The sequence below is a fragment of the Marmota flaviventris genome, chromosome 14 (assembly GCF_047511675.1).
Source record: "Marmota flaviventris isolate mMarFla1 chromosome 14, mMarFla1.hap1, whole genome shotgun sequence".
NCBI lineage: Eukaryota > Metazoa > Chordata > Mammalia > Rodentia > Sciuridae > Marmota > Marmota flaviventris.
This window is the reverse complement of record NC_092511.1, coordinates 40,723,175-40,732,500: the sequence shown is the minus strand read 5'-3', so window position 1 is coordinate 40,732,500 and position 9,326 is coordinate 40,723,175. Positions and strand designations below refer to the sequence as shown.

The window sequence follows — 9,326 nt, the reverse complement described above, 5'->3', positions numbered from 1 at the left end:
AGGAAAAAGGAAGGAAAATTTTTTTAAAAAGCTAAGAGTACATAAACCAAACCAAAACAAGCAAATAAACAAAAAACAAAAATGACTCTGTACAATGAAATACTTTTGTTCTTTATTTTAAGTATATTCTGAAGGGAGTAAAACTGTGTCATTCGTGATATGGCCAGTTTACCTGATATTTACCTGAGAAAAGTTAAAAAAAAAATGAAAGGTAATAATTTCATTTCTCATTCTTAGCTGTCATAGTCCACTGTAATGTGTTATAGGATTAGAATTTGTTGGGATCTGGGGAAAGATCAGAAAGACCTTGAATTTTAATTGTATAAATATTTTGCATAACAGCTACCATTTATTCCCACTCAGTCACAGCCCAATTTCTTCTGGCTACTAAAACCAGACTTTCTTCCTATATTTTTCAACTGTGATTTAATAGATTTTAAAACCTAAAGTGAAATAATTTTGAATTGACTAATTATTTAGCTGTAAATGCTGTTGACCAAAAAAAGACATAGTTTGGCTGATTCTAAGGAAAATATTTTAATCATATAAGCTTGACTCATGTAAGCATCAGTGAAAAACAGTCACTGCTGGGTATCTTTGCCTATCTTCCATGTGACACTGTGTGTGTCATTCCCCATTGTGTGTGTACAGAGAGAACAGTCCTCCAGGGGACTTAAAAATTCTAGAGTCATAACAAACAACAAGGAGACATATTTCTGAAAGGCTGGATCTACCCATACTCTGGGATTGGAGTGGTTGATTGACTCTCAGGGGTAAGTTTGACACTTTATAGATACGTAGTATGACCTAGGCCTATGTTGTGCTCTATAGGTAATAATGAACTATTTAAAATAATTACTGTTATCATTATGAGGGAAACAGTACATTTTCAGAGTTCTTACCTTGTGCTTAGTACTTTCCTAAGAGCTTTTCAGGGACTTTTACATTAGTAGGTAGTAATTTTATTATCTGCATGTTTTAAAACAAAGAAATAGAGGTTTGGGGCAGGTGAGTTCCTTGAGGAAAGCCCCACGCTGATAAGTAAGCTCATAAGTGGAGTTCAAGGCAGGGAAGTCCAATTTCAGAGCCCTTTGTCCTCTGAACTGCAATAACATCCCAGGTCCCATCGTATTATTTTCATTAGGGTCATTGTCATGTAAGACTGCACATACCCTCAAGTTTACTATAAAGGAAAACAATATATAGAAATATCTAGTAGACTATGAGGCATGAGGCATTAAATTGTATGGTAGTTATACTCACTTCAATTAAAGAGAAGGTGAGGTGCAATGAGAGTTGTAGCAAATCAGGAAGACACATGAAAGAGAATGTGAGAGTCTGGAAGAATGCTAAGATTTGGGCAGTCAGGGGATGGACAGTGTATTTCAGGTTAGGAAGAAACATTGTAAAAACATAGTTAGACTTTCTAAGAACATTCTAAGACCCTTTTCTGGTGATGGGAAGTGGCGGGCAGAACCCTACCCCCAAACACCCATACCATCCATGTTCCTTACTTTCATTATGAATTGGGTCAGCTAGATAAAGCTAGATAAAGCCTTGCTTTATCTATCAAAGTTAACCTTGCTATAGATTGATTGGAAAAGGGAATGGGAATCCAATTCCCATTCCAATTTCCCAGAATTGGAAATCTAACTAAAGGGCTTTTTGGGGCATTCTGTAATAAAATGAGGATTTCTGTGATGACTGAGTTCAACTGAGACACCTAGTCTTCTGCCAGTTCTCAGCAGAGAGAAGGCAAATTTTGTGGGTATTAAGCTGCAGTTAATTGCTTTAATCTGAAACAACAGTTTCCAATTAAACTATGCTTCAGAGGAACATCTTTAATGTTTAAATGTGTATGAGTTGATTTACCTTAGTATTCACCTTTTTCTATATTAACTGAACCACAAAAACTGCAAAAGCTAGAAGTCAAGTGGTCTTCTAAGTGACTTTTACCTGGCAGCTCCTTAGTCCCTCGAAGGAGGTGTCATGCATATTCTTCCTGCTATGGATTTTGGATACAAATCAGTCCTCATAATGGAAAGGGCTCTTCCCACTTCTCTCCTTTCCACAGTATTTGTTCCATTGCCACAAATACTGCTGGATTTTGTTCACTTGTATAATCTCTTTCACTTATTTCCTCTTAACAGTAAAAGTTGTAAGGATATAGACATATTCAGCCTATGTATCAAAACATGTTTTAGTTGTAGAACTTTTTGATAGTTCATGCTTTCCTTCCATGTCTGAACTGCTACTTAGAATTCCCTGCTTTACCAGTTTATGATAAAATAGTGACAAAGTATCACAGGTTTTGAATTAAATCAACTTATTTCATAGAGGTCAGCCTTGTAGTTACTGAAAAGATTGAAATATACCAATGTTCATTTATATAGAATCTCTTAACAATAAGCCTTTGTAAATTGTCCTAAACTCTGGTTTAGACTTCGCAGCCTGCAACACATGCCTGTGTGATTTTTTAATTATAGCTTCTTTTATTTGCTCATTATATTTTTATTTTTAATCCAATATATAGTTTCTGTTAGACTAAACAGTCCTGGGAGAGTCTAAGGACACCTTGTCTGAGGTCATAGAAGAAATTTGGGAGTGTTGGAATAGAAAAAAATCCTAGAAGTGAGGAAACAGACTTAGAAGAGTCACTTGACCAAAAGCTATAAAGTGATAAGGCAGGATAAAAACACAGAATCCTAACAAATGAAATATGTTGGATGAGATGAGTCTGTTTCATTGTAAACAGTGACACTCATAGTATAAAAAGAGAAATGACCTGCAGGTCTTACAGCTTCATATCTTCATTCTTTGAAGATTAAAGTGAAGCCAGGTGTGGTGGTGCACACTTATAATCCCAGTAGCTCTGGAGGCTGAGGCAGGAGAATCACAAGTTCAAAACCAGCTTCAGCAACAGTGAGGCACTAGTAACTCAGTGAAACCCTATCATCTCTAAATAAATAAAATACAAAATAGGGCTGGGAATGTGGCTCAGTGGTCAAGTACCCCTGAGTTCGATCCCTGGTACCCACCACCCCTCCAAAAAACAAATTAAAGTGAAAAAGGAAATTGCTTAACATTTTTAAACAACCTGAGGTCTAGTTTTCATTGAAAGCACCATAGCAACTTGGTTCTTCCCTTCCACGGCACTTTTTTTTTTTTTTAACTGTGAAACGAGACTGGAATTGCACTTAGGAGACTTGATGCTCAGTAAGAAAGTTAATATTTAAAAGGTGATTATCAAATTCCAAAATAAAATCAGTTATAAAAAATTTTTATAAAACCCAACCTGAAATTCATATAGTATTATGTTTAAAATGAGGATCAAAATAAGTTTTTAAAAAATATATTTTCATCATAAATAAATCAAAAAACCTGTGAATAAATGTTTGAGTTCACTGAAAATTGCTTTCATAGATAAAAATTTAAGAAAAGTTAAAGGAGCTGGGCTTGGTGGCACACACCTGTAATCCCTGCCAAAAAAGAAAAAGAAAAAAGTTAAAGGAAATATTGGAAATAATGAATACCCTACCTATGTCAATGTAATTCCTAGAGGACAGTAGGTCACTAAAATATGCTTTTCAATCTGAGTTTTACAAAAGCAGCACTAAACATGTCTTGGGAGAAACACTTATTCACATCTTTTTATTTTTTTATAACATCAATAAAGACTAAAACATGTTGCTTAATAACTATTATTTTAAATATAATTTTTCTAACAAAGAGTTTAATGAGTAAATGCTACAATAGGAAAGGAAGTAAGAACCCTACAGGAGAAAGCACATCATATGAGTCAAATGTTCAGGATCCTTCAAAGGATACCTACAGCCCTGCCCTCTCACCTTAGACAATTTAGGAAGCATCTTGTATAAAAGTGTCAGAGCTAATTCCTGAATTGCTCATTAGAGATTTCTTTTTTAATCTTCTAAGAGAGATGGAACTCTTACTAATGTATGTTTTTATCCCAGTATTTTGACCATGAGGGCTTCTGTAGTAAATGATCTATCAGCAAGTGTGATGCTTCTCTCTCATTATAAAGTGCCCCTCCTGGCCAGTGCAGTGGTGCACACCAGTAATCCCAGCAACCCTGGAAGCTAAACCAGAAGGATGACAAGTTCGGGGCCAGCCTCAGCAACTTAGTGAGACACTGTCTCAATATGAAAAGTAAAAAGGGCAGAGGATGTGGCTCAATAATAGAGTACCCCTGGGTTCCATCTCAGTACCAAAAAAAAAAAAAAAAGAAAGAAAAGAAAAACTGTTCCTGCTATTGTGTATTTCTTAGTCTCTTGTGTCTCGAAAATGCCAAAATGTTTTAAAATACCTATTTCCCTCCTACAGGGTAGACACTATGCATCATAGTTTGTTAGTGATGAAAGGAAACTGGAGAAGTAGGAAAGGGTTGTGTATTCAATAAAACACCTTAGAGTTCTTCATTTGAAGTTTGTTTTTAGCCTTCCTGTACCTGCTGGAGATTTTGCTACCAGTTGTGTTTCAATAGAGACACTACCTGTGTGAGGTAATTTAAAATGCTGCCACTAAAAATTGCTCAGAATTAGCCTAAAGGAGGATTGTAGAGGAAGAAAAAAATGAGTGAAATGCGAGAGGGAATTAAATCCCTACTGAAAATTTCATCAACTTAATTAGGTCAGCTCAGCCTTTAATTACACTTAGAGTGTTTTATCACTCAAAATTTGTAAGATGCTAAGAGGTAGATGAGGTTCAAAAAATATCCAGTCTGATGTAAGCCTTTTGCCTCACTGGGGTGGGGTGGGGGGGAGTTGATTCCTGAATGTAATCAGGATGGTCCCCTCTGCCACTGGCAGTGGACATACCCTAATTTCTACAATGTACCCTCATTAATCCTGAAAAGGGGGGAAGTGTTTCCTTAGTGAAAATCCTTATCTATCCTCTTTTGGACAACAAAGAACTTAAGAAAATTGAAAATTGTGATGGATTCTCAATTTATCATCTTTTGTGGTGAACCCAGCTCATCAAATTTGTTTTTGGGTCTCTTTTTGTGCTCTCTTTGTTCAAAGAGAAGTAATTTCCATTTGCATGGAAGAACAAAAATTCGTGAGAAAATATGTAATGCAGTTTATCTGCCCAGTTTTGAAGTGCAAAGCTGTGTGACTTATTGGAGAAATGGCCTTGCAGGAACTTGGAGGATGAGGAAGTCTTAGATGACGTCTGTGAGTTGCTTCACTTGTGAGAATAGATGACTTCTTGAGTTAGCAGAGAAACTTCCCATTTGGGTTCCAAAGTCAGGATTAAACAATGTATCCCCAGGGTTTCATTTCCCCTAGATTCCTTGTTGAAGTTGACTTTCTGCCTTTTCTCTGTTATTCTGTTGTCACAGTCTACGTGTTGGTTGGTAGAATTTTACGATTCCTTTATATTGACCGTCCAAGGTGTTTCATTTCCTCTTTAGGGAAGAGAGTTACTTTTTGCTCCCCTACTCTGCTTTTTCCTAAAGATTCTCCTTTTACTTGAGATACTATATAACTACAGGTAGTACTGCCTTGATTCTGAGTGGTCATATGTTCTCACTTGACTCACTTGAATGAATCCTTTGAAGGTGGGTTTTGGAAATGTAAAACAAGGTTAATATCCTATAAGAAAATTCAAAGGGATTCCCTTAACATAAGGACTTGTGCATTGACCTAACTGACAAAGCATGTTCAATCTTTGATCAGCTATTTGACATTGTGGCTACAAGCTACCTTTCATAGTACAAGTTTCCATTCTGGGTCAGATATTCACTATATGTCATTTCATTGTTTCACCTGGAGAGAGCTAACTCAAAGAACAGCTATCTTCATCTTCTTAACAATAGCTACAGTATATATTTAGGCTAAGTTCTTGGGCTGCTCCATTGACCTGGAAGATGAATGACAGTTCTCTTGCTACTCTGGGCTGCGTTCCTGGAACTAGGGTCTTGGTTTACTGACCCAGACAGTCTGCTTCAGCCCAGCTAGAAAGTAGGCAAGTAGGCTTACAGTTTTCTCACAGACGTTCAGGTCTAGAAAGAAAAGAAATTTTCTCTGCCCGATTTAAAACATGGAAGATGGCAGTTTTGCTTTTAAAACATTAACATGGTGTTTAAGATGGTCTTTGTGATAATGTCAAAGAATTAGACAACTCCTAATGTGGCATAAACTGGTTTATCACAGACCTGATTCCCTTTTTCCCTATCTTGAAAATAGTGTATTTCATCTCTTCTGCTGTAATAAAGTGTCAACACTAAAATGCAGGTGGAGACCAATTACATTTGCCTCCTTTAATTTCCAGGATAGTAAAGCCCAGAAATCCCACTTTGCCTTTAGCATATTTCCTAGGAATCCACATGAGGTAATAATAATAATTCCATTATACAAATGAGGACTCTGAGATCTCAGCAGAACACACGACTGTGAGTGGTAGAGGTAGGCTCTGACCTTAATTTTCCATCCATGAGCTGACTACTACTAGTAGAGCACATTGCTTGAATCAGATCTTCCAAACCAATCCCAGTCAGATACACTTCAGGGTACCTCTGATTGCACTGGGCACTATACAAATGGACATTGAAATTCAGAGCTCTCCTTGGAAGGATAAGGGAGTTAGCACATTCCAGAGTAATAATAATACTATATTAAGCATTTTTAAATTTCTCATATAATAAGATAATATTCATAACATCCAGTAAGTTACTGGATAGGCCTATGCCTGCGGACATCAGGAACACAGTAGAACAATGTTTTATTTTTGAAAAATAAATTAATGAAATTGTGTGAAATAATTTGATATTCAGCGTTTCAAACATATCAGACAGTTATGAGAGAACAAACTATCTTTGGTGGGTTTCTGGTATTTTATTTTTAGTATTGTGTTTTAGTCAGCTTGGCAATGCTGTAACTAAAATACCCAATAAGAGCAACTTAGAGGAGGAAGTTTATTTTGGCTCATGGTTTGAAAGGTTCTGTTCATCGCCAGCCAATTCCATTGCTCTGGGCCCGAGATGAGGCAGCACATCATGGCAGAAGGACATGGGAGAGCATATTATCCCAGCTCATGGCAGCCAGTAATCAGAAAGAGCTCATCTCACCACGGACGGAATATAAATCCCAGATGACCACTCCCAGTGACACATTTCCTCCAGCCATACTCTTCCTGCATACAGTTACCACCTGGTTAATCCAGTCAAGTGAATTAATCTACCAATTAGGTTGTAGCTCTTATGATCTAATCATTTCACTTCTGAACATCCCTGCACTGTCTCACACATGAGCTTCTGGGGGATACCTCAGATCCAAACCATAAGGTGTTGCTTCTATTATTAGATCACATAAAGGGATGTACCATCTTTTCAGTGCTTCCTCTGTTCTGAGCATGACAGTGTTACACATTAATACCATCCCTATCTGACAAATGAAGACATGGAAACAGAAGTTAGGTAACTAGGGGAAAACAATTACTAAATAAGAAACCTAAGATTTAGACCCAAGTAACCCAACTACAGAGCTCTTGCCCTTAACTGTTACCCTACATTGCTTCCATGTCATAGGGTAATCTCACTTCTTTTTCCACGTTCTCAGTCTTTTTATAAAGTTAGATAGAATGAGCTCCATAGGAATCTTGCAGGGGGAAAACCAAACCAAACAAAATGCAGCCTAGATTCCTGGGATATTGGAGAAGGGTCTGAGACATAAGGGTAAGAAGCAGCAGCAGAAGGTATTTCTCAGGTGCCTCCTTATACATGAGCTTTCAGTGGAATTTTCTCCCCACAGTTCTCATTGGTACTTAACTGTTACCTCTGTGAGCCTAATCCCCACTTTGGCAGCCTGCATAACCTTCCTCCTCTAAGGGCATAAATAAAATAACAAGGCTTGCCATACTTTTCTATACTGTGTAGTCAACCATACAAACAGGTATGCACAGAAAACACATTGGGAAGAATTTTCTGGATTTCTGTAAAGTATTAGCTTCATATATTGCAAAGAATAAGTTCACTTCTGTGCATTGTAGCCTTGGGGGCAAAGGAAATAAGCAATTGGGGCAGAAACCAGGCGTCTTGCCATAGACACTCCTCTTCGAGATTGGGTTCAGGGAGTCCCATCTGTTCAGGTCCCCAAGGAACTGGAACTCAGCTCTTCAGTCCACAAAGCATCTGGTGAGTTCTTGCCTGGATTTTAGCTTTTTAAACATAGCAACCTCCCTTCCAGGGGACCCACAGATTTTTATTTCCCATCATTTTCAGCAGATGCCCCATAGCCTGGAACTGTATCAGCAGTTGGCATAATGAATTGTAATTGTAGTGCTTTCAAATATCAAGCTAGCATAACATGGTCTGGTAGGGGGTTTGATGACATTTTAATTCTGAGGACTTGATACATTTTATAGAATATGACATTTTTCAGCCCAGCAGAAAGCAATAATGAACAATGTCTAAAACTGAACATTTGCTCTTAATTTCAGCACTCATTGGAGTGTCTTGTTTGAATTGCCCCATTTGCTTATGCATTAACTCTTGCATGTATGCTTTCAATTAGTCAATATTAACCAATGCCTTGTATGTGCCAGATTCTGTGATAGAGTCTGGGGACATATCAATAAGATAATGCACTCAGGAATTTGGATGGAGAACCAGACAAAGAAACACAAAATTACAATACAATCTCTGTAAGTGAGGTATGAAAAATTAGCCTGGAAATACAGAAGTGTGATAAACTCTGCTAAGAAAGTTGATAATAATTGTAAAGAGAAGGTGACAAAGTAATCTGAGTTACCCTCTTTGCTCAGCTTTATAATGGACATGGTGCCATATGGAACTAAGGCACAATAAATTAGTTCCATCCCCAGAATTAAAAAATAATGGAAAAAATAAAATGATATCAAGAAAATAGAAAAGAGAGGTCCAAGGGCATACAACTTTGTTACTTTATCAAGTCCAAGCCATATTAAGAAAAAAAAAATCTGAAATTCATCCAAAATGAATATTTTGCATTTCTTCTTAATTTCTACTATGAGATGATATAATTGGGCTGTTAGCTCTTTAGATCTAAGTGCTTACCTTTAGAAGAAAATTAAAAATTATTTTTGTGTATGGTATTTTTTTCAGGAAAATCATCACTAATGAGAAACATTTAAAACAAATTAATTTCTTTAAAATGAAAACAATTATTCAGAAGCATGTATTTTGAATAATAGGAAAATTAGATTTTTTTCTTTGTTGAACACAGGTGGCTCTGGTGCTCAGTTTAGTTGCATGTGTATTACATGACTGTGTACTCAATACCAGATTTTTTGTGAGGTACCAGGAATATCAGAGGACTAGTTGGAAG

General features: G+C 36.8%; 1 protein-coding gene across 7 annotated transcripts in view; it reads left to right on the top strand.

Annotated features, from left to right (window-relative positions):
- Nrxn1 (neurexin 1) overlaps positions 1-9,326 on the top strand; it is a 1,089,464-nt gene that overhangs the window by 429,294 nt on the left and 650,844 nt on the right. The window lies entirely within an intron of this gene.